Source organism: Ambystoma mexicanum, chromosome 3q (assembly GCF_040938575.1).
Source record: "Ambystoma mexicanum isolate Mex_15411 chromosome 3q, UKY_AmexF1_1, whole genome shotgun sequence".
NCBI classification, from domain to species: Eukaryota; Metazoa; Chordata; class Amphibia; order Caudata; family Ambystomatidae; genus Ambystoma; species Ambystoma mexicanum.
In genome coordinates this window covers 213,134,645-213,160,639 of record NC_090926.1, presented here as the reverse complement: position 1 = coordinate 213,160,639, position 25,995 = coordinate 213,134,645, and the positions used below count along the sequence as shown (strand labels likewise).

Below are 25,995 nucleotides of genomic sequence, written 5' to 3'. Positions count from 1 at the left end.
TTATACAAATATGCGCATGACATCTGGGCATAATCCTGTGAAGTTTCATATTTCTAGCATCATCACAATTGCTACAAAACCATAATTTCTGAGTAGTTTCAGAATGTGACCAGAATTTTCATGTTAACACTATATTTTACAGAGTTTTACAATTTTGCAAAGTTCTCTGTCAGTCTTTTTCAAAAAGATACTTTCTTGTGGTTTAAGGATACACATCTGTCTGGCCCGCCCCCAAAGTGTTGGTGTGCCAAGAGCAATCCAGGCCTCTCTTCCTGCTGGGAGGAGTTCTTGTTCACACTTGAATTTGCATACCCTTTCAGTCCAGGAAGTCTATTGTCTCTCTCCAGAGCAGCAGAGCACAATCTCCTCCCCCCTCATTAACATCCGACTGAGAGTTCCTGCCCTTTTGGCGGGAAGGAGAAGGGTGGTGTCTTTCCCAGTGGGGGAAGTTTCTTTGAAGTTTTGCTGAATCAGGTTACTATAAAGAAAATGGTTACATTGTTCTTTGTTGAAATTAAAGTTACAATTTTTAAAACGGGCAAACATATCTCCAATTCCAGTCTTTTTCAACATGGAAATTAAATAGTGGCAACTAGATATGGGACAAGTTTTGGGTTCCCCTGGTTCGGTTCTGGGCCGCCCCCCACCCTTTTTGGAGGCAGTCACCAGGATGGGTTTGAACCAGGGGATTTTCATGTTGTTGGTTCTGGTGAAAGCAGCGCACAGTGGTGTCGCAGGGCAGAGCCTAGTGGGTCAATACATCCCACAATGTACTGCATAAAAAGAGAGTGGACAGTGTGAACCTATATACTGAACTCCGATCATAAGTGCGTAAAAAAATATATATATTTTGACAAAGATTTGATGTTCATTTTGTTGTGTGTCCCCACTAATATGGGGGTTTAGCACACAAATGGTTGACCGGTGTCAGCAGAGTTATGTAATGATTTTGCTTTCTCAGGACCAAAGCTCTTCCCCATCACCCAACAGAAAAAGGGGAAAGCAAACCACTGTTGAAAAAACTTCTAGGCAATGCTAATCTTAGCAAGCTATGTCGCACACCAAGTCTACAAGCAATTAGTGACAAACTCAGTTGTTACTTAAAACTCCAAACCGTTTACTTGTTATACTCCATAGTGTGGTCTGTCAGTTTTCAATTATTTAATTCATTGCTGAAAACTGAACTATTTCTCAAACATTTTCTGACAGAAAATGCACAGTTTTGTGACAAATGTTTCCTCCCTGTGCAGACCCAGTGCTGGCTAGCGCTATTGTTTCACAACACTGTGGGCCATGACTTCTGGTGCACGTTGTGTTTCCGTACTCAAACAGCAACCATAGGGCATGCAATGGAGTTTGTGGAGTTTATGCACCCTTGGCTTATGGACCTATCTTCTGTCACCTAGTACAGACCTTACGGGTTGCTTGGTCTCTCTATGTTCTCTTCACAGCTGGTAGCTCTCTAATGGGAATAAATGCAGACACTTCCACTGGACACTGTCCAATGCATGCGTGCTGTTCACAGTTCAGGAACACCCTATTCTTCCAGGTGAGGGTGCCTTGGCTAGTGCATCATGGCTAATACTGTAGCTCATGTTCTTGTGGGTACTTAGGAAACATGCCTTTCAAAAATGGATGGGCCTATTGAGGAAATCAGAGGATTTTCTGGCAGGCTAGTGCCTCATAAGAGCCGGTAGAAGGCAAATAGAAAATGTGTGTCCACTCAGTGAAGTATCATTTCCCTACACCCCTTCCACGTTGACATCGACCCAAATTAGATGCTTGTGGGGCCAATCCGGTGACTATTGCTGATGGTACCCTCAAAGGCCACCTAGTGCGGGCCCTTACAGTGACACCAGGCAGCCATGATTGCATAAGTCATGCGTGACAAATTAGCGTGTCTCGAGCCATCAAAGACTTTCTGTTGGGGAAACCTTCTGATTTACTGACAGACCAGGCTGTCTCTATGGTCATCACACTTTCCAGTTGTCATCTTGATTTGATGCTGGCAATCCCAAAATGTGACTGGTCAGCCCTACTTTGCGCTCACCTAACCAATTCTTTGCTGGTTTGGAAAGCACCCAAGGAACCAGCCATGGAACACTGGAAAATGGCAACGCGAAAACAAGGAAAACTGGAAGAAACATTTAAAATGACTTCCTTGCGCAGGGATCAGAAAGGCCATGGGTCACTGCACCTCACTGAAAGACTGGCACCTCATGCTGGCATGCGTATGGGCGGAATGCGGTCGGAAAGAGCAGAACACCATTTCCGGGGTTCCCCCCCTGCATCTGCTTCAATTGGAAAGAAGCTGGTAAAGGGGATTCGGGGACAGAGGGGGTACACGTCCCCCCTGGGGTTATTTAGGTGCTGCACACTGGGCCGCAAGCCGGGTCTGTACAGAGTGCCCCCTCCTGGGTATTAATAGGGGCTGGGAAGGTTCGGGAGCAATCTAAGTTTGGGGGCTTGGTGTTTTGTTTGTCACTTGCTCCCGTTTCTCCCCGGCCTCTGTGATTGCTGTTTTCGTGCGGTGGCTGGGCCGACTGGCATGGCATGTACGGTGGAGTGTAGGATTAAGCAGGTAAGGATAGGGTTTTGTAAAAAAAAAAACTATTTTATATATAAAATACAGAGAAAGGCAGGTAGCGTGGTACCTGTACTGCGTGTGGGCCGTTAGGGTCCCAAGCAGGTGGGAGCGAGGTCAAAGGGGAGAGAGGGGACCTAGGGGGGGATAGACCCCAGCACAGGGTGGCTTTGGACGGGCCCTCCCAGCCATGGTGGCTTGCAGCCCTTCAGCGGGGACAGAACAGATTAGGGCTAAAGAAAAGATGAAAGGGGCCAGGAGAACAGGGTAGACATGCCGTGGTGGGTAGTTAGGAGGGCACCTGGGAATAAGGGTAGGTGAGGGTCAAGAGGGGCAAAGAGTTGGGGGAAGGGAGGAAGGTGGTTTGCGGAAGAATGTTGGAAGGAATGTGGGGGTTGAGGAGGGGTGTGGGAGCAGAATGTGGTGGCAGCAAAGAGGGGCCAGGGGAAGAATTGCCTGCAGAAGAGTGTGGCGGTAGGCAGTGAAAGAAGGGGGATGTCCAGGATAGTCTACCCAGACAGCAGAGAGGAGAATGGTAGAGGTCACAGCACGGCCCCTAACGCAGCAGAAGGGAATCAGGGCGGCCACTCCGGCCAGCGGCGATGAAAAGCTTAGAGGGCGCAGCACCGCCCCTAACACAACATTAGGAGGGGCAGAGGATGGGACGCCTCTGCCACGAAAAAGCAGCGCAGGAAGGGGTTTGGTTGGCCCCTCCAAGAAGACACCATAAAAGCATTGCGGTGCATGCCCTTTGCTGGCGAGAGGAGGATCTGCCTAACCTAAGTGGGCTCACGGCCAAGAATGGTATCTGGTGGTTGAGAAGGATGGAGGAGGGAGAAGATTGGATAGTCTGGGAGGAAGGAGGCCATGAGGATTGGGGGGGATGAAAAGAGCATGGACAGATTTGGTAGGGGGGACGGAAGGACAGGGTGACAGCAGAGGCATGGCAGCTGTGTTGGAGAGGTGGATAAGGCTGGGCTCAGCAGTTTTGCTAACAGTCAGAGAAGATCTGCCTATGTGTTTTGTCCCTACAGTAGGAGTCCCATCAGGAAGGAAGGGAGGGGAAGTGGTGGTGGTGGTGTGGCCAGGATGGCATGAATGGATGGCATGGACAGGCTGCTTAGAGGTGCGCATGGTAACGAATGGTTGGCTGCGTTGGTCAGGTTGGCAGCGAGGTGGGAATCGCAAAGGAGTGGGGGAGTGGATTTTGTGGAGGAAAGATGGCAGGGGCAGCAGGGGCAGTGAGAGCAGAGGTGAGGAGTTTGAGCATGGTAGAAGTACAGACAGGTAAGGTACTGGACAAGGAGGTGCCGGTAGGGGTGGAAGTGAGTCCTGCAGGGGCAGATCAGGTTTTGAGGGATTGTTGCATTACCTGGATGTTTTTCTTGCTCATCAGTGGAGCAGGGGAAAAGGAGGTGTGTCAGGAGATGCTAGAGGTTTTTCAGGAGTTGATTGATCTGGGAGTTCCCTTGGCGGAAGAAAAGACAGAGGGGCCGACAGTTGTCTTGACCTTTTTGGGGATTGAACTGGATTTGTTGATAATGACCTCATGCCTGCCAAATGACAAGGTGAGCAAGTTGGTTCTGTTACTGGAAAAAGTGGTACAGGCATGCAGAATTTATTGGAGCACCTGAATATTGCTTGCCGGGTAATGGCCCGCCAGGACGCCCATTTAGCAGAAACATGGTATGGTTCATGTCTGGATACGAAGCAACTGCACCACAGAATACGGGTGTCGGGGCACTCGGAACGACTGTAGGGTAAGTTTGCGTTTCCGGGAGGACTTCAATGAATGGGGTGTCCATTTGGCTGCTAGGGGACCTGGTGGCCTGGGAGGTGCAGGTTTTCACAGATGTGTCAGGAGGAGGAGGTTTTGGGGTGTACTGGTGGGGGAGATGATGTGCAGAGAGATGACGTCGCACTGGAGGAAAGGAAGGACTATTGAGATTGTGGAGTTCTTCCTGTATCTGGTGGCCTTGGCATTGTGGGGATCTGAGGATGGCAGTGGAAGAGTTGATTAAAATGTGGAGGTAATCAGGAGGTAGGGCAGAAAGAGGGCTTTTCTAGGTACCAGGGATATGGTCCTTTGGAGGATGGTTAGGGGAAGCAAAAAGGGGGTATTAGCATGGTAAAGGAGGAAGTTAGCGCTATTTGCATGGACAGGTTAGCCCTGGGGGTACAAGAAGGTGAAGAGATATGGAAGAAAGAAGGGCGTGGCCTCAGGGAGAAGATGGGTGAAGGGGAAAGAAGGGTGAGATGAATTGAGGGGCACGGGAGGGAACAAGGGACATTCATTAATTAATTCATGATTTAATAAGTTGTTTTGGTTACTTGTTTCTGATCAGTAATCTGGAAGGCCAAAGAGCTAGGTTAGCGTTTTGTTGTAAGCTGTGACCAGTCACATTAAAGGGAACCCACCTAAGCTCAGTGAACAGTGTAACCCGAACTGAAGCAGCCAGCAGTACATCACAGGTCTCTTGCTCTTTTCTCCCGCTCAGTCCCACTAACCTCCACCCCCTCACCCTCATCACCCTCATGCCTTACAGAGCCGCCAGGGGACCACGCAGTGGTGATAGTGCACGGTATAAAAAACCTTTAACCTGACCCCTACCTCCCAAAAGCCAAATTTATTAAAAAATGGCGCTTACAAACACCATTACGCACTCGGCGCGTGTTGTGTCCCCCTGTGCCCGCCCGCTTCCTGGTTGTCACTCTGCCCGCCTCCCGAGTCCCGATTGGACCATTTAAAAAAAAAAAAAGGAAAACTGAGGCTGCAGCGAGGCTCGGCACCAGCTGCTTCCCACCATATCCAGCTAGCTCCAGACCAAGGTAAGGAGTCGCCTGACCCCTCCCAAAAGCCCAATTTATTAAAAAATGATGCTTACAAACACCATTGCGCACTTGGCGCGTGGTGTGTCCCCCTGTGCCTGCCCGCTTCCTGGTTGTCACTCTGCCCGCCCCCAACCCGCCCACTGCATCCGGATTGGTCCACAGTCCATATATCATGAACCCCTCCAGGGCAGCCCTCTGCCCGGCAGCCCCTGTGGCTAAGGGCCCCAAGGCCAAGGGCGCCTCCAACATTGGCGGCTCCAAGATGTGTCTGCAGGTGTCCGCAGGTGACGCCAAGGAAGCCAGCAGCTAACAGACACCAACAAAAACTAGGAGTGTGGCATGGGTGGGGAGCAGAGCAATTACTCAGCTCCAGAAAACGACTGCCACTCTATCTTACCTCCCAATAACAGAGTGCCATAATATCAGCATGTCCACACTTAGATAGAATTGCAAACATTAGCCTCCGTCGCATCTAGGTGGAATTGTGAACATTAGCCTGCATCGCATCTAGATGGAATTGTAAATATTAGCATGTCCACACTTAGATAGAATTGTAAATATTAGCATGTCCACACTTAGAATTGTGAATATTGGCATGTCCACACTTAGAGAGAATTCTGAACATTAGCCTGCGCCTCATCTAGATTGGACTTTGATTGAAGGACAGCATGCCCGCACCTAGATGAAACTTGAATGTTAACATGTGCCACACTTAGAACTGTGAACACCAGCCGGTGCCGCATCTAGACAGGATTGTGAAAGCCAACAAGTGCCACACTTAGACAAAACTGTGAATGTTAGCATGCAAAAGGTCAGGTAACCCACTAACAAATATAACCTCAAACTCTGCATACCTATCTCACCCAAAAACTCACACAACCATCTCTCGCACCACAAGCCGCACGCACTTCACAACACTGCAACAACACATAAGCCGGAGCAACAGCACACGCGGACTGACACCGATCCAATACCCGCACCAAAGCTCAGCACCGGTGTATACCGAGTTGAAGCTGCCAACAGAACACCACTCCTCTCACTAGCCTACTCCCTCTTCACCTTACTAACCCATCCCCCCTTATCATTTACAGATCCGCCAGAGCACCTCGGGACTAATTCCGTTGGTGACGGTGCGCGGTACAAATACCTTTAACATTTAACATAACGTTTCCACTACATGCGAGTCTGGGGAGGCGTTTGTGCAGTTTAGCCCAAAGAGTTCACAGGCGTTACAATCTCATCCGGAGATTGAAAATGATTAATTTTAGCAAGTTAGGATTGAATCGGGTGAAGAAGAAAGGGTAACACTCGAGTTGTGGTGGCCGGAATCTGAACTCCTGCGGGCCTGCGTGGTGGGGCAGCCTTCCCCTGTCCCCCCTGACTGCAACAGCCAGCCCCGGGCCGCGTTCCGCCGCACTCTTTCACGCGTGTGTCTGTCACTGCGGGAGGTGCAGCTCCGCGGGTTTTGCCTGCGTCTCATCGGCGTGCCTGTGCTGTTCAGTGTGTTTTTATTGTCATCCTGGCACTGCGTGCCTTGGCCCCGCAGTGTCCGATTTCCCCCCGTCAGCCCAGCCGGTCAGCTGTCTTCTCGCGTCCAGGCCCTGTCACTTAGGCTCCCGGCCGAAGGAGGCGAGCAACTTGCGACTGTCGTCGCGAACGGAGCAGGGGACAGACGCGAACTAAGCTGACAAAATCCTATTTTATAAATGTAATTTCCATTTCCAGAGGAAAGCGTCGGCTGGAAGAAGACCTTTGCGTTGAATAAGCAGTACTGTTGGGACCAATTCGCCTGGACCACACAAGCAGCGTAAGTGTGATCCTTCACTTTGTTTAGTGTGTTATTTATTTCCTTGAAGCTGCATACATTTGCCACTTCGTACATTCTGTATTGTCTTTCCCCGTTTTCTGGGTCATTATTTTGCTCTGCGCATACAGAATTATCTGAGGGCGTGCTGTCGGATTGCAACCCTAATGGAGGAGTGATGGAGGTGGCCCACAGTTGCTCCCTGCCTTCCGTGGCCTCTAGCTGGCGGGGCAGGAGCGCTCTGCTTGCCCGAGACTGAGGCCCCGCTTTTAGCCCTGTTGGGGTCTTGTGTTACACTGGGAACCAGAATAGCACTGGTAGCCATCCTCACAGGGAGGACGCTGCAGTGGGCGAGATGCATAGCCCTCTAATTCACCCCTTCTAATAAATCATGCTTAGTTCTGTCGTTATTTGGCACCGCAAGTGCCTGTGTTTTCCATGTAGGCGTTGGGTTGCCAACCACTGCGGGCTTTTGTCTGTGTTGATTCTGCTTTATTTTTTGAAGTGCTCTGACTTTCCAAAAAACGCCATTTGTTCTGGGGTCATTTTAATGGCCCCTGCGCTGCTCACAAGTGCCCTACTTGAGCCTTGGTGTCCCCCCTCCTTTGCGTATAACTGTAGAGGGTCCTGCCGTATGAGTCCGTTTTTAGAGAGTGTAGGTCTGCTGTAGGCCCCATGCGCTAGGATGGTGGCCTGGCGCCTGGTTTGAGAAGTAGTGTTTGGACATGGCATTGTCTTTACTAGCTGCAATGAGGCACCCCAGTTGTCCACCTCTACCCTCCCAAAACACAGCTCACAACGGGCTTCCTATGATACGTGTATGGTTGTATCCATGCGCCCCTGTTGAATTCAGTCTTCCCAGCTCTGCTTCAGTCTTGGTGCTGCAGGCAAATGGGAATATCCCTCTGTGGAGGATTTGATGGAAGTAGGGCCAGTGGAGTAACTTTGCTGAAAATATTGGGGGTGGGGGGGCATGCCATCGGAAGATAAGGTGCCCCAGCCAAATGAATGGTGACAAAATGGTGTGCCATGAAAGTTGGGGGGGGGGGGCAAACACCTCTGTATCCCCCCTAAAATTACACCCATGAGTAGGGCTTAAGTCTCGGGACCACGCGGGTGGATGCGTCCGCCCACTTTTTTTGTGAGGGCTAACGCCTACTCCTCAAGTGTTTAAGAAATGTTTACAAAAAGAATACCATCCACACGGCTGCCGGGAATCGAACCCTGACCTCGTGCCAGTGCCACCGAAACCACACAATTAACCAACAGATCACTGCAATCGCTTGTTCCAATGTTCTACAATTTCTTACATGCAGTGGTCGAAGTTTACGAAAAGAATTACTGGAACTATGTTCCCTACTAGCCTGCATCTCTCCCCACAGACCCCATCGCCGCGCCCCCTCCCATGCACAATAAAACCCCCAAAGAACATAATGAAACGTCCTGTGCAGTGCACTGAAAGCGCATGTTTCAACGTCTTCCTACACTTTTATTTTAAAACAAACCGTTCCGGAACGGTTTCTTTTTAAAATAAAAGTATAGGAACGGCACAACTTAATTAAAATAAGAATAGGAACACCGCTCCCGCCCACTTCGACCACGGACATCTTCCTATGCTCTGTTACAGGTTCTTAGATTTAAAAGGTGAGTGCATGTTATACTTAGTCATCAAAGTAATTTAAAAAATTCGTCTCCTGGCACATGCTTTTTGTCGTGTGTGGTTTTTTTTTCCAACCGTGAAAACACGAGAAGAATGAAATGTGCATATTTCCCTTTGACGTCCTCTGACATCACTTCCCAATGCGAGCCAGAGTCCACCCACTTAAAAACAAAAACACTTTTTTTTTTAGAACTTGCCCTGGGAACGAGGCATCAGAAGTGCTTCTCTGAGGTGAAGTTAATCTATCTCAGCTGCGTCAGTATGGGTGCCTTTCTGCTCTTGGGGAGGGGGGTTGTTTATGTATCTGTTGCACCCTGCAAGTTCGACTATCATGTGGGAGCTGACCTAGCCTTCATTCTTCCGAGTTAGATACATAAGAGTGCCATAAACTGAGGTAATCCCATCACCACTGTTACATCGCTTAAAAGCAGGAGAATGCCGTAATGAAGCACTATATATAATACATTATTCTTGTATACGCACGACAGATTTCTGGTCTTGATATATGGCATATGCCTGTTTGTTCTTGACGACAGGGCCCTTAGGGGGTTTGTTTCTTGATATACAATGGGACGCCTTTCAGTTCTTGATGTATGGCAGTGTGTTGTCTGCAGCAGTGCAGGTTACTCGGCTTTAATAAGATACTCCCACCAGACCTGACCTGATGGATTACCACCCAGTAATTCTGACAGTGGTTATACTGCCAAAAATGGGGATTTATACCACCTACCGCCACTTATAATCCTGTGGTAAACCCACGGGACCAAGGGGCAGTTACAGTAATTCCGTTTCGTGGTATTCCAGTGGATTTACCGCCAAAATGCCACCAAACTCGTACTGAGGCTTTGTGTTGCGTGACCTAGCCTGGGGCCATGCCCCTTGGCCCGCCCCCTCGTCCCCACAGCACCTCCCCTCCAAGGATGCAAGGGTTCCCCCAGTACATGTTTTTACATTTCCAGCACTGGCAGTGTGTATGCCTGTTCTTTATGTATGTCAGGGTGCCTATCCTTGATATATGCAGCATGACTGTCCATCCTTAAGTGCCTTTCATTCATTGATTAATGGCAGTGCCACTGTCTGCCAGTCTTCTCTTGATAAATGACAGGGCACCTCCCTACCCTTGATATATGTCAGGGTGGGTTATAGGTTAAATGATCGAAAAAAAGGGTAGAATGGTCAAAGGATCTACTCAAAAGTACCGAAAACAAAAGATTTTTTATTTTTCGGGGGCAGTACCTCCCCTCCCACCCCAACTCCTGCCCCCCCCCCGCCCCAACCCCTGTTTTTTTGGTAAAAACATTTTTTTTACCTATACGAAAACCCCCCAAAAAAATATAATAAAAAATTTGATCCTTTTGTTTTCGGCCCTATTGTGTCAATCCTTTTGCATTCGATCCTTTTTCATTCCATGCTTTAACTGGACAGCGTCAGGGTGCCTTTCTGTTATTTGTATATGGTAGTGGACTGTCCTTAATATATGGAAGTGTGCCTTCCTTCTCTTGATATGTGTCAGCGTGACTGTCTTTTCATGATATACTACAGGGTTCCTTTCTGCTATTGATATATGGCAGTGTGACTGTCTGCTCCTGATATATGGCATGGCACCTTTCTAATCTTGAAATGTGGCAGGGCGCCTTTCTGCTCCTGATGTATGGCATGGGGGGGGCCTCGGGAGTTGGCTTCGTAAAGTAATGTCAAGGTGTCCTGGTGATTTTTTTCATCTGGATGGGGTCATGGAGTAGTGCTGAAGGGCAGCTGCAAGGTGTGTTAAAGTAAGAGAACACAACTTGGATCCAGTTATATCCGGTGCCATCAAGCAGACTTGGTACTGGGAGGCCTGGTGACTGATTTTGATTTGTATTTGATTTGTATATTTGTAACGCACACCAGTACGAATTAAATTGTAATTAGGCGCAGATGTATACATTCCCGTTAGACTGTGCCTTAATTCACTTAATCATTTGAGATTGATTACATTGACTCAAACTAGGAGTTCTAACAGAACAGATGGGTCTTCATGGCCCTAAGGAAAGCGGGGAGGGTTTTAATCTCCCAAATTTTACTGGGTAGTTTGTTCCATGCTCTTGGGCCGTAGACTCCAAATCTGTGGTCCCCCTTGCTCACATACGTAGTACATGGTATCTGAAGCAGATTCTGATCTGCTGAGCGTAATTGTCGGGTAGAAACATATCTCCTGATTTTATCTGATGGATATCTAGGCCCTGTTTTATTAATACACTTATAAACCAGGCACAGAACTTTAAACTCAATTCTCTCCTTTACTGGCAACCAATGTAAAGCTCTTCTTAAATTAGAGATTGTGGCTGATTTTTTTTACCCTATATGCCAGCCTAACCGCTGCGTTTTGAGCCACCTGCAATCTTCGAAGCTGGTAGGCTGGTATACCCATCAGCAGTGCATTTCCATAATCTAGTCTCGAGTTGACCGGAGTCCCAATAACCACCGCTCTGTCCTCATTAGCAATGAATGGTAGGATATGTTTCAGTAAACGTAGTGAGTGGAATGCTGCTTGCACTTTCACGCTCACATGAGCTCCATTTCCCATGTTATCCTCCCAGACACAGCCTAGATGTTTTATTTTCTTAGATAAATTCAGCTGTGTCCCCAGGTAGCATGGGGGAGTATAGTTTCTCCCTCTGCAAATGGTGTTTTGAGGTGAAGACAGCTACCTCTATTTTGCTGGCATTCAACAGTAACTGATTTGTACACATCCAAGGCTGTATTTCTTGTAGGCACCGTTCCATTTTCTCATACGTCTCTTCTAAATTATGTATCCTCATGAACACCCGAGTGTCATCTGCGTACGAGTGGAAATGTATGCAGTGCTTCCTCAGGATATCCATGAGTAATTTAACATACAAGTTAAAGAGCATTGGGGAAAGGGAAAATCCTGGCATGACTCCACAGTTTTGTAGCACTGAGTCTGACAGGAAGTCTCCAAGTCTAAATCTTTGTTCTCTTCTAGAGAAGGATTCAAACCATCGAAGGGCTAGCTCCCCCACCCCACCCACTTCTCTAAGACGTGTCAATAGAGTCCCATGTTCCGCCGTGTCAAAGGCAGCCGCTAGGTCCAGCATGACCAGCGAGGACGAGCCCCCATGATCCGTCGTCTCCAACAGATCGACCCAGACCGTCAGCAGTGCTGTCTCCGTACCGAAGCCTGGTCGGAAACCGGATTGCAACGGATCCAAGAGATTCTCCCGATCCACATGTTCCTGCAGCTGGGCTGTCACAATTTTCTCCAAGATTTTAGATGGCCATGACAGTCCTGCTACTGGTCTGTAATTCTGGAACTGACAGCCGTGATGATGGAAGCCGTGCCACTATTCCATTAGTGGCCTCCCATCGTCCCATTGCAGTAACGATGCCTGTTTTTCCGTTAGGGACAGCCCCCTGGGACGTCATTTCACCAAAATGCCCGGGGCAGCAGAAGTGACATCACAGGACCCTTGACCTCTGAAGACATCACAAGAAGTGATGTCATTTGACCCCCCTCTGAAGTGACATCACGGGAAGCAATGGAACACAGCTTTTTACTGCTTGACAAAACAGGAAGTGGCATCACATAGCATTGTTCCTAAGTACAGTACGAAAAATATGGTCACAATATCACTGTAATGTAATATACATTTCATACAAGAATGGATCACCATATGTATCATTAATACCAGTGTGTATAAACCCATACTACCAAATTACTATGAATGCAAGCGGACGTCCAAGGCCAAATGATGAAGTGCTATTATATAGCACTTAGACTTTGTATTGGTACTTATTTATGAACCTCAGCAGGATGAAAGGCAGAGTTGGCCTTGTCGGCAGGGGCGGCGAGTATGAGGGTGCTCAGGGGCCCGTCACCCCTTGGGAAATGGTATTTTAATGAAATTCCCTATTATTAGAATGGGAAGTTTTTATTTATTTATTTTTTGCATTATTGTATGGAATTCCAGAAAGACAAATTATTTGTTATTCCTATTCAGGGTCACTGCTCAAAGTGTTAGACCTGTGGAACCCCTTGTTTTTTTTAAAGAGGCCCGAACAAGAAAGCCTACCACTTCACAAACAAAAATGTCTTATTTATTTATTTTTTGCGGTTGCAAGGGAGACCACAGTGGTAGCAAGGGAGACCTCAGGGGTCACAGGTGCGACCCCCACATGACATCCCTGACACCCCCACCCCCATATTCAGCAATGACGAGAATGTAGCTCCAGTTACCTGCGATATTCTAATGCGACCCCTGTTATTCCAGTAGTGGGTCATGATAGTATTCCAGTAATGGAATTCTCGGTATTCCTGAAATTAATCTGCTGTTATTCTTCTAATGGCATTTCTGTTATTTAAGGAGTCCACTGCTATTCGAGTAATGGTATTCCTGGAATTCCAGTAATGATTCCCCTGGTATTCCCGTAATGGCATTCTAGGTATTCCAACAATGAGTCCACTACTATTCCTGTAATGGCATGATAGGTAATTCAGTAATAAGTCCACTGCCATTCCTGTAATTGTTATCATTTGTTAATTCTATTTTTAGTACATACGAACTTTTTGCAAATACATTTTAAATCACAAAATTACATGAAACATAACATACAATTGCACATAAAAACATAACATGCAAACCCAATACAATCAATTAAACAGAATTAAACGTTTCATCTTTAGGGCTAAAAAATAATTTATAGTAAAATTCATATCTAAACAATTGAGGCATAACTCAAAGATCTACAATAGAGAAGGAGCGAGAATCCAACAGCCGACCAGTGGACCGAAGTACAAGCGTGCAAAATGGCCGCGCTCTCTCTCTCTCTGTTTCCAGACCATTCAATGACTCAGGGGTTGAGGCGCTTTTCTATCTGAAGTCCAAGGTGCGGAAGTGACTGTGGTCAGAGACAGTCCCTGACTTGAGGCAATACTTCCAAAAGGCATTGGACTTTATCCAATCACACTTATGCACAAAGCCCTCAACAATGCACATTTAAACAGAACCCAGCGAGACACATTGCGTAAATACGTGTTTTGCAGTTTCCAATGTATAAGGGAGTTTACAGATTCGACAAACCTCTGTTCCGGTGCCAATTTCAACTGTGGTCCACGAACTAAAAGTAGGGCTAGCAGATTAATACGCAATAGTACCATTAGATTGCGCATCCCTGTAATGACTCCCCTGCTATTCCTGTAATGGCATTCATTCCAGGTATTATGGGGTGAATACGTGTGTTTAGCATGGGCACTGGAAACGCTATCCTCCTCACCCCATAAAACGACCACCAAAACCTAAAAGTAAATGATTAAAAGTACATTTGATATGCGAAGTTGACGCAAAGATGGTGAGTAACAGGTATGCGGCATGTCAGAAAACTGCCTTTGTGACATGTCCCATGAAAGGGCATGGCCTTTCTTCGGAATTCCATGCATTGACATTCCTCATGCGTGGATGAGGACTTTCCGCATGCCTGTGGATTCATTCAATCTATTTGATTCACAGCCATTTCTGGCGGGAAACTCTTAATTCTTCTCCAGTTACTTTACAGTAATCTTCATTACACGGTATACACGCATTTCGTCGAAGTATTTTTCAACGTGCGACATTTCATCGCCAACATTTTCATCAACAAACTCGTTTTTAAAAAAATATTTTTTGGTGGGTGTTTTGTTGGGGTTGGGGTATGATTATTTAATTAAGAGGGTGGGGGAGGGGGGGGGTTCCGGGTGGGACCCCCCCCCCCCCCACCAGAAATGGAAAAAAAAAGTTTTGGTCGATGAAAACGTGGCGATGAAAAGTCCCACGTTGAAAAATACTTCAGCGAAATAACATAGAACCAAGGGTGGGAGGGAATGCAAGTCTGTGACAGGGGAAAGTAGGATTTAGCGTAGGTAAGACTACCAGTAAGTAATGGGAGCAGCTGAATACGAGTCCGGAAATACCAGGACTCCTGAACACACGTAGGGAAGTGGCTGAAGGACAACCCCTCTATCAACAGTTTCAGAAGAACTGTTTCCGCAACCGCATGGTGCTGTCCCCCGCAAGGGAACCGTCACAGCAGTCTCACACAACTGTAGGTGTTTATACAAACAATAACTAGCGAAAGATGACGGAATCTACAAAGGCAACGTCGGGATCATACAAAACAACCAAGATGCAATTCTCATAACAGCACTTGCCTGCATCACTCGGAGAGGATGGAAATGCCTACACCAACCCACCCACTCGTGCATATACGCCTGCTCCGCCATTCCCGCCTCCGTCATCCCATGAGCAATCCTCTGTTTCACTATGGCGTGTGCTACCGTATTATATATTCAATTATTTGAAGAAAGTTAAGTGCTTCGAATAGAAATTCTCTGCGTGAGGATATAAAAGTGGCAGAAGCAATCACTCCACACAGTGCTTTGCTTAACATAATAGGCGACAGCACTGAAAAATGTCACGTGGCTCAAGAATTAATCCAAGTCTCAGAGGCGGATCAAGGGTTTTAAAACTCAATGGGCCCATATATATATATATATATATATATCTGCCCCTCTTCCCTTGTCCCTCTCTCCCTCTTTGCAGAGGCGTAGAAAGGGTTGGGCTTGAGTGGGCAAGGCCCACCCAAAATCTGTAAATATCCACTCCGTGACACTGTGTGGGCATTTACAGATGTTAATGTCATTGTGGTGGGCCCAGCTACATTAGTTTTAGGCCCCACTTGTTAGACGATCCAGACTACGCCTCTGCCTCTTTGCCTATATCCTAGCCAAGACATCCTTAGCCCAAGGTTAGTATATAGCGATTGTTTCTCCCTCAGTATGCTAATCACTAAATGGACTGAGATGTTCACCCAAGGGCATTTGGCCTTCTGCCACTAGACTCCCTCAGGGACTTGCACACTTTCCCTACTCTAGCTAGTGGTTAGTGTTCTATCAGGATAGCCCGAGTCCGACTTTTTCTACCACACTCGCTCTGTCCTCTCCCATCCTCTCTTTTAGTCTCATTCCTTGACTCTACCCTTCCTCTCCTTAGACCTCCCTTCTATCCTCTGCTCCTCTGATGTCTCTTACTCCTCTTAGGCCTTGCCTCCACCTTTTGATGTTACTACTCCCTATAACACTACTACTACCTCCAACTACTCCCTCCTCCACACTGCCACTACCTCCCCTCCACTAGTCCTCCTAAGCCCCCTCCTTTCACCCAGTAACATACATGTCACAATCACTCCTTACACTGACTTTTCTATCAACACGCGCCACACTAACCTGCACACTCCCACTGCAGTGCCACTTTCACTCACTAGCCAATAACTCACTTTCTCAAGGGATATCTTCCACCCTTTATCGCTCTTTCCTCTCACCTGCTGGTCTTTTGGTCGCCCGCCACCTCCTTCTCTGACCTCACCCAAATAACCCACACTTCTGCATTCTTATGGGGGACTTTGCCCCCCTCCCCCCTTCTCCTGCCTGCCTGTATTGGGTCTCTTTCCCCAGCCAATCTAACCCTATCTTCCCCTCCCAGACTGTGTAATAAGCGCCCAGGTTCACAAATGTGGGGTTAAGTGTCAGTCACTTCCTCTGCACAGGGCCACTGTGGAACAGTTTTGGTGGCCAGTGAGGCTGAAGGCTCGAGTTATTGTTCAGGGACTTGGCTCTTTTGACTCCAAGGGGAAGTCTTAGTGTTGAAGGGGCGGTATGCTCTGCATTAGTCCCTTGTGCTCTAAGGTTTATATCTGTGACTGAGTTGGTTGGGGGTGTTGTTACTTTCAAGTCAGAGGACACTGAGTTTAATGGTAAAATTGAAACCATGATCGTGGCTGTATTTTGTATGTCTGGGGAAAGGTGTTCCACAGAAACGTCATGGATGGCAAAGAAGTGGGAGGCAGTACAGGGGGCAAGGAGAGCAGAGAGATTGATTAATGCGCTGAAGTGAAGGGTGCAAGTAGGAGAGTAATGGATGACAGTCACCAAAGCAAGTGGGGGGGGGGGGATAGGCCCTGGATGCATTCAAAGGTTAGAAGGAGTTTGAAAAGTGATCTGCAGCGCATGAAAACCCTGCCATCCTGGGGTGGGTGAGCAGAAGTAGGATAGGAATGGAGTGGGATGCATAGAGTGCGAATATCAAAGTTCAGAATTCACTCGAGCGGGGGGGGAAGGTAAAGGGAAACCAGGGAGTAGGCTGAAGTAGTAGTCAAGGTGGCTGAGTGCAAGGGTTGAGGTATGAGTTGTAGTTGCGTGGTAGGGTTGAAGGAGGCCGTTTTATTTTTTTCTGTTGAGGAGGAGGATGAGCCAGTAAGGGGAAGCAGTGGAGGATAGGAATTGATGGGCCTTTAGATCATTATCAGATGGGACACGAGAGTTGCGGGTGTTGGGGGATGGTTGCATGAGGCGAGCAGAGTGTTAGATTACCTCAGTCTCGCAGGAAATGAGCATAAGACAGTGTAATGCCATACAGTGTAAGTTAACTGAGAGGCAGAGATATGAGAGCAGAAAGCATGGGAGAAAGTAGGCCATTAGAAGGCAATGTTGATGTTGCTGGGGCTTGTCCTGATGGATCTACGTGATCCGACTGCGGCTGATTTTGCTGCGGCTGGAAGGTTTGCATGAGAAAGGTGTGAACCACCAAAAGTTTGCACCTTTCTCACGTACATACACACACACCCACAACACACCCATGATACACCCCCAACATAAACAAACCCCATTTACCTTTTTCTTCATGCTGGGTCCCCGTGATCGGGAACTGGCGCCGCAGGGTCCTTTTCTTTTACAGGGGCTACAGGGGTTCCCTCCAACCCCCGCTCATTATACTGTAAAGTATAAAGAGTGGGGTGTTGTGGGGGACATCACCGCAGCCCCTGTTTTTCGTAATTCTTTCATGGGTGTTCTGCGGGGGTGTCCCCCCGCTCACTATACCACACAGTACAGTGAGCAGGGTGTTGCAGGGGACACCCCCGCTGCCCCCATACCTGCCATGCTACCACCAAAGGTTTGAACTTTTTGGTGTTCGAACTTTTGGTGGCAGCATTTTTAGAACTTTTTGTTCATGTGACCGTTTAGATATGGTCTTTTTGTACAATACCGTCCTGGTCATAGGGGTACAGCCTCATATTGTGAGGCCTGTTTGGTTGAGTAACTCTGCTTTTTTTCCCATTGTTTCATCTGTATATTTTGAATAAAAACACAAGTGTGAGGTCTGTGCTATTGCTGTTGCCGTCTGTCCGAATATGGGGGTCTGTCCTGATGCTGTGCGACCTGCCTGGAGTAACTCGCCCTTTGTCAGTGTTTTATAGTTGTATTTGCTGCACATAAATACAACTGTGTTGCCTGTGCTGGGTGTCTTGGTTCCTTCTCTGAGTTTTGAGGGCCTCTTCCCTTTCTTGTCCTATTGAGGAGCACAGCCGTTCTTCACCGTGCCCCCTCCCTGAAATCTTCATGTTGACACCCACCCCTTCCCCATAACGGTAATGGATTTCCTACTGCTATTTACCATTTTAGCATAATAACTATTTATTAATGCAGAGTGACTCTCCAGTACAGTAAGTGCTTTTTTGTTTGGTGGATATTTTCTTTCGATAACATCCATCTAAAATCTATTGAAAATGGAATACGTGACTGTTATGAGAAGTGTGCAATCTTGGAGAGAAAAAATAAAAAGCATATCCAGCGTTGTTTTTCTAAAGCTGATAACCTATGCACACAGCGCCTGAAGCCCACGCAAGTGGCGCGACCGCAGTATACATCCCAGTAACACAAGACAACGCAACATAGAAAAAGCAGGAGACGTGGGAGGAGCTGCTTAAAGATTTGAGGCCGTTATTTTTGTTTTCTTTCATGGAAGACGCCAAGGGGGGTAATTGTTGATGCAGACCGGTAGGAAGGTTGGATATTTGCATACTCCCAGACGTGTGGCAATAACGGGAGCGTAGCTGCGGGACCTCCCTGCCCGAGAGTGGGTCAGCCTTTCCCTCCCTAAGCTGTATCCCCTGCCAGTAACCCCCTGCACCCATCTCTCCATATCATTATACATGCACCCTTCAAACCCTCATACTGTTTGGTCCTTTCCCTGTGTCCAGGCTCGGACTGGCCTATAGGTCAAAAGGCCCATGGGCGAACCAAAAATACATAATGCTAGTGTGGGCCCGTTTTTTTGGGTCAAAATGGGCCACTTTTACGGCCATTGTGGGCCTGTTTGATGAGTTACTTCACTATGTTGTTAGTAGTTTTGACCACTGTTGCTGGATAAATATTCTTTAAATTGCAGAATTGGCATCATATTTGATCAATTCCCACTCCTTCCCCCCTTGGGTACTATTCAAACAGTCTGTCATAAAAGGAATGAATTGCCATTTGCAACGGTGGGCCACTTTTTCATTGGTGCCAGAGACAACTTCATTTAATGTACATCCCTCTGTTGCTTCACAGCTAGGTTTGCACTATACAAAATGCCACTAATTCAAACAGAGAAGCCTGTTGAATATGAAAGCCGCAGGAATCAATGGCACACACAGGGCAGGGCCTGAGCGGGCAAGGGCCACCCAAAATCTGTAACTGCTCACTCAGCAGCCCTGTGTGGGCATTTACAGATGTTAATGTCACTGTGGTGGGCACAACTACTTTAGCTTGAGGCCCCACTTGCTAAACAATCCTGGCTACGCCCGTGCACAGGATCTGGGGGGAAATACCACAAGGAGAAACCATATATATACAGAGAATACACTAGAGGGGCAGACCAACGATAAAGCATGGAGGAATGCATCTGCAATCTCTCAAACAAGCCTAGAACAGGCCAGGACACGCGGATCAACTACAACAAGCCGTCTCTACCAACCCCACAGAGAGGAGAACACACAACATACGAGCACAGAAGGTTTCCACGAGGCCCCAGATCCCATGCACGTGCCTCCTGCGTTCAAGACCAAACCAACAGCACCCAGCGACAGCTGCAGAAGTCCGACTGAAGGTTCTATGCAGGGACTGTGGGCTACCGTCGGATGGCACCCCTCTCTAGACAATTCAAAGAGAGTGACTATGGGGGGCGGGAGTGGAGGTCTCATGCATCCGGAAGAAGGGAAAGACGCTGACACAGCATATTGTAATAGAGGAATGTGGCACATGGACCCCTTGCTCACCCCGACTAGTCCATGGTGGCTCTTACATCCTTTCATCCAGGCTAGCACTCCGCAACCTCGGGAGGATAGCTCTGGGGCAATGTGCACGCCTTGGAAGCAAGACAACCAGAGGCGTTGCTATGCTGGGGGCGGGGAGCGCTATAGCCCTGGGTCTTTTGGTTGTAGCACTGGATAGAGGTCTCAGGGGATACAACCAAAAGGCTAGATAACCCTGGGTCCAGACAGTCCCGACATTAGCATAGCCCCTGATCTTTTCCAGACCTAGCAACGCTCCTGAAGACAACATGGAAGAACGCAGGTTCGATCCCCGGGTCTGCTCTTATACACCTCTGGGTATTAAGCGTGTTATAAATAACCAATTACAATTATAAGTGACTTCCACTATTGTGCGAACAATGATGGGAACAACAGCTGACCACTCCTACACCAAGAAGTGACTTACTACCATAGAATAGATGGAGCAGGACCAACTTTATATGATAATGATGTGTTACTTATATAGCGCCTTAATCCAAAGCGCTTTACAGAGCACATATTTACATACAATATCACCCAACTGAAATTGGTACTCATTTATCGACCTTGGCCGTCCGGGATTTGAACCTGCGACCGCAGATCACGCTCAGATCGCAGGAGCAGGCGCTCAACCCGCTGAGCTATTTTACCTGCAAATGAAATGACAGACATCTCAATACCCAATGAAAATTCACCCTCCAGACAATCTAGAAGATGCCAGGAATGTGTCTGTATTCCTTCTGCCAATGTACATCACAAAAAGACAAATATATTTAATCAAACATGAAAGTGCAATAATTGAGGTATCCTGCAAAGTCGGGGACATTAACCTGCCCAGGGGCCGTCTTTTCGATACCCCCAGGGAGAAAAGCCCAAACAGTCCCTGTCTCGCAATAGAAACCAGTGTTATTCTATACAAGGATAGGCTGCCTGCAAAGGAACAAAACATTCTTTGGCGTTCAGAAAATAAGTTGAAACATCAACACGGAAGCGGCCCAGAATTCAAAGTGTAACGTTTCGGTCTTGCGACTGCAGCCGACAGTGCTTTCCGGACCTAATACAGCTGCTGTGAGCAGGCGCAAAAAACAATTTCAGTATTTAAGCAAAAAAAGATAAACGCTAAAGGCAGGATAGTAGCAGACATTTTCAAGTGCTATTCAGGCCACTCCATACTCGGAGGTCGTCATCAGAGAAAATATGTGGATTGGATTAGGAGACCACGAAGCACTGCGTAGCAAGTCAGCGACTACACCTGCTAGCAAGGAAGCACACAATTGCACATAGTGTGTAACTGGAGTTTCATCCGTCACGAAATTACCAGGAGTCATCGTGGGATGATTAGAGTCTGAGCCGTGGAGCAGTGGGGCTTCACCAAAGCCACCCCAGCACCAAAACATCAAAAAAAGAGAGCTCCTGCCCATATCCAAAGTGGATGACACCAGGTGCTAGCACAGGATCCTTACACACGTGTCCAGGAAACCCTGAGCGCTGTCGCAGATTAAGGGCAAATGGGTCCATTCCTTAAACCGTGTAATAACATAACGATGTCGATAGTCCATAAGAGACAGCATCCCTGGCTGTGAGTGAACAGGCATGCTGCAGCGTCTTGAAATATCCCAGGCCTCTTAACAGCAGGAGAATGGCTGTCACCATATCTTAGAAACCTGCGTCCTTGCAGGTCCTGTGTCAAATCTACACCTTAAAGGTAAAATGGGTGGCACACATACAGACCATATTACAGAAAGGAACAGTTTCACGCATAAGACCAAAAGTGTGAGTCTCGGTTTCCTCCACAAGGCAGGACATGAACCCCTGTCACTGAGGTTCAGAGAGCCAGGCTGTGCCAACTGAGCCTGTGGGGGTGCTAAAGAAATCCTACTGGGCCGAGAGGGCCACCAAATGCAGAGCGTTCCCTTTTGCCTAACAACTATAGCGAAAGAAAGATACAGACGTGCAACTCTGTCATATCACGAAGGCGTATCTTCTGGGACCTGAACACTGAGGGAATTAAGGAAATCATTGACCATTCACAGGGTTTCAAGCCCTACCACCAACGTATCGATCGATAATAACCATTACCAGGTCTGTCCAGCCATTGTGGAAGAATTGTAAGGACCAAACCCTGGTTCCTTTACTGATCAATCTAGCAATTAAAGGCAGTTCAGAATGTGCCCCTGCTTCACTGCGAACTGATAAGGAGCCCAATAGGAATGGGTTGAGTTCCAAGATCTTGTTTTACCAAACCAGAATGGAGGTAAAGCTGGAGACCATCCAATATATGGAGTTCAAATTAAGCAGGGAATTGTAATTTACTTATGTCCTGCAAATCCAATCAAATATCCCATGGTGACTTCATGGGGATAAGTTCAAAGGTCATGGACCAGTGATATATGCTACCACAAGAAAAAGCATACATAAAGACAAGACTTATTGGTGATCTCAGCATGAGGGAAAAACCCAAACAATATGCCGCTTCCTTCCCAGAAAAACATCTTGCACAAAAGACGTTCTTCCAGCCTGAAATAAAATGAAGCATTTATCACAGGTCACAGAAAACGGAGTGGTCGCAAATTGGTGTCAAAGAAACAGTCTTATTTCCAGGCTCAAGGTCCAGGAATACCTGTTGTCTCTGAAGCCCCGTTCAGCCAACACAGCTGCGCCCCAGTGCATGGAAACTGGAAAAAAGGATAACTAAACCGAAACGACACGGACATCCATGACCCGGGAGAGTAAAGCCCACGGCAGATGGACGGGTGACACCGGATAGACAGGCACACAGGCGGCACGCACGGAGACCGAGTCAACTAATCCAGACAATCCCACCAACACTTCGCCCGCCCCTCAATCTAAGTACCGCCAGGTACCACATTGGTGTGGAATTATCGAGATATTGGCAATCACCCCACTACCTGAGAGGTTGTCATTGGCAGGTGCACTGGCAACAGGAGTATGAATGGAGGTTAAGGTGAGCAATGAGAGAGCATGTTAGAGGCGGGGCTAGAGGAGTAAGGAACCTGTATGCCAGTCAGACCCAGATCATGACAGAGCCGCAACAGGGGAGACTACGCAAGCCGAGCGCTTCAATTCAGGATAGAGACGCAAATTAACCAACCCTACTAACAATTTCCCTTTCTGCATGCACCTCTCAAACTCCAAACCAAACACAACCAAAACCTACAGCACAACAAACCGCACAAACTTCACTACATTGCAACAACAAAACAAAACACACATAGTCTTGCACAACAGTACACGACGACTCCCGGCCGCAAACACCGCAGGCCCAGCCAACTGACCCACCGGGCTGAGGCCGCCAACAGCACATCACTGCTCTCTTGCACTTTTCCTGCTTCCTCCCACTAACTCAACCTCCCCTTCTCTTTCAGAGCGACCAGAGCGCTAAGGCACCACTCTGGTGGTGATAGTGCGTGGTACAAATGCCCTTTAACATGAACATTAACATGAAGATCATTCAGTTACTGGCTTACCACTTGTGTGTCCAGTATCGCCACTGCATCTCCTGAACAGTGCAGTGGGGCTGAAGGGAGCCTGTACGGCCTGGCCTGGCTCCAGTATAATCCTGGACAGCTGAAGCCCAGCCCCTCTCCACTTGGGTCCTTCCTTTCATATATCTTCCTCTCTACCTGTGGTGTTCCCCAGGGGTCTAACCTCTCGCCCTGGCTTTTCAACCAATACCTGGCAACTCTCGCCCACTGCATTGCCATTTTCTGCTCAAATTTCCAGTGCTACGCTGACAACACTTAACATATTTTCAGGCTGCCCTCGGCCACCTCCTCTCCCTCTCTCCTCTCTGATTGCCTAACTGTCATTCAAGATTGGTGTGCCGCCAATGATCTTTGCCTGAATGCCAGCAAGACAGAGATCCTCCTCATCGGCACACCTTCACCATCCTTTCCCCTCACTCTCTGGCCGACCTCCCTTGTCCCTCCTCCTACTCCCACCTGCGAGGCTAAGAACCTCAGAGTCATCTATGACTCCACCCTTTCCTTCTCCGCCCACATCTCGGAGGTCTCTAAAAAGTCACATTTCTGACTGCACCTCCTCAGAGCTACTCTACCTTTCCTCTCCTTCCCCCAGAAGCTCATGGTATCCCAAGCTCTGGTTCTCTCTAGCTTGGACTGTTGTAACAGCCTCTTTCTAAATCTACCTGCCTCTACTCTCCGCCCTCTGCAACTAATCCAGAACAGGACTGCGAGACTTGTCCTTGGCCTCAAGCCCTGGGATCGTATCTCTCCAGCTTTGAAATCTCTCCACTGGCTCCCAGTGGATGCAAGGATTAAATTCAAAACCCTCTGCATTGTCCACAAGGTTTTTCTGGGGCCTGGGTCCAAAATACCTTCAGCTATCCCTCCGCAAATACCTCCCCTCTCGAGCTCTTCGCTCCTTTACTTCCAACTCCCTCAGGCTCAGTCGTTTTTCTAAGAAACGAGCTGGGGGTAGATCTGTCTTCGGCTGGGGCCTCCCTCTGGAACAGCCTCCCTGCCACTCTAAAACTTGAGGAGAACCATCTCCGGTTCCGGAAGCACCAAGACCTTCCTCTTTTCTTCTGCCTTCGCTCCCCCTCTCTCCTGCTGATCTGTTCTCTCTTGGCACCGTGCACCTGGCCACCCTCTGTCCTTTGGGCCCAGGTACCTGCTCATCCTGCTACCCTCCCGCACTGCCTACGGGCCACTCCTTGCACTGGGGTCTGTATCTGTACCCATACAGCCTCCCCTTTTTCTTCCTGCACCTATCAGACCTACCCTGTCTGCTGCCTTAAACCTAGCACTTGCAAATTGCTGGCTGCATTACCACTGTTTGTTGCCTTTATTATTTATTGTTATGTATCTGTTTCTCCTCTGCTTCGCACTTTCCACCTATCCCCCCTTCCATGCACTTTTCCCTTTCCCTCTCCCATGCACTTGCACGTTCTCAATATCACTGGGCCTACTAAGATCGCTGTTTTGCTCTCCCCTGTTCCCCTCCCTTGTCTTGTCGCGCTCTGAAACACTTGTTTATGAGCGCGATAGAAATAAAATATCAAGCAATCAATCACTCACTCTGGAATCCATTTAGCATAGAAGGGAGGAGGGGTGCATTGAACCTGCAAAGCACGCCCACTTTCCCACAGCCAGAAAAGCCAACGCATCCAACACCAGGAGTTTGGTCTACAGCCCCCTTCAAGCATTAGCTCATACACGCCCCCCACCCCACAGATGCAACACTAGAGATAGTGCCATCAGGGAGAGTGGGACTGTGACCCTTCACCACGAGGTCTCCACTCATGCACACACTAAGGAATGTGATCGTGTTGCAAGGGAGCGGGTATTGAACACACACAGTAATGGTTACAACAATAAAAGAAATGTAACCCAGAGGCCTTTGTGTTTTCGGAAGTAATGCAAATAAAAGGCACTTGGTCTCCAGCTCTTCACAAGCTGTGGCTCCTCCGCTCCCCTGGCCTTCTTCTCATTGGGGTGTAGATTAGCGCCCTGCCACCAGTGCCATGGGAAACAGACAAGCATAGGTGATTGGTCAGTTTGCTTTATTCCTCGGTCAGGGGGAGGGCTTACGTTGTTTTTATTGGAAGGGCCAGCTTGTTTGCCTGTTTCTCGGACATGACACATGACTCGTGCTCATAGTTACATTTGGGAGGTGGCAGAGGGGCGAGGTGGTCATGTTTTTGCCACATACAAGAGTTACAGAAACTCACTCTACACGGAAACCCATGGGTTATTCCATTGATGCAAATGTGGCCCGCAGACTTCAGAACTGTCATTTTAGTGCAAGTCATCTGACATTCTAATATGGAAATGCCTGTAAATCAAGTAAGTGTGAAATGCTGCCCAACATACCTGCCTGCTGAGGGTTGCGTTGCTGAGTCGTGCAGGTTCTGGGCAACACCGCAGGCACCAGGCGAGGCCTGGTCACCTGTGCCCCATGGCAGCCAGACAGGGGAGAGGCAGCCCAACAAAT

At 48.0% G+C, this 25,995-nt stretch overlaps 1 protein-coding gene across 2 annotated transcripts in view; it reads left to right on the top strand.

Annotated features, from left to right (window-relative positions):
- Positions 1-6,889: 6,889 nt before the first annotated feature.
- STAC3 (SH3 and cysteine rich domain 3) overlaps positions 6,890-25,995 on the top strand; it is a 238,144-nt gene continuing 219,038 nt past the window's right edge. Inside the window, exon 1 of one of the 2 annotated variants that reach the window (XM_069653571.1) lies at positions 6,890-7,223. The gene's annotated coding sequence lies outside the window, so the exon portion shown is untranslated. The remainder of the gene's footprint in view (positions 7,224-25,995) is intronic. The other variant, XM_069653573.1, reaches the window with a different exon arrangement.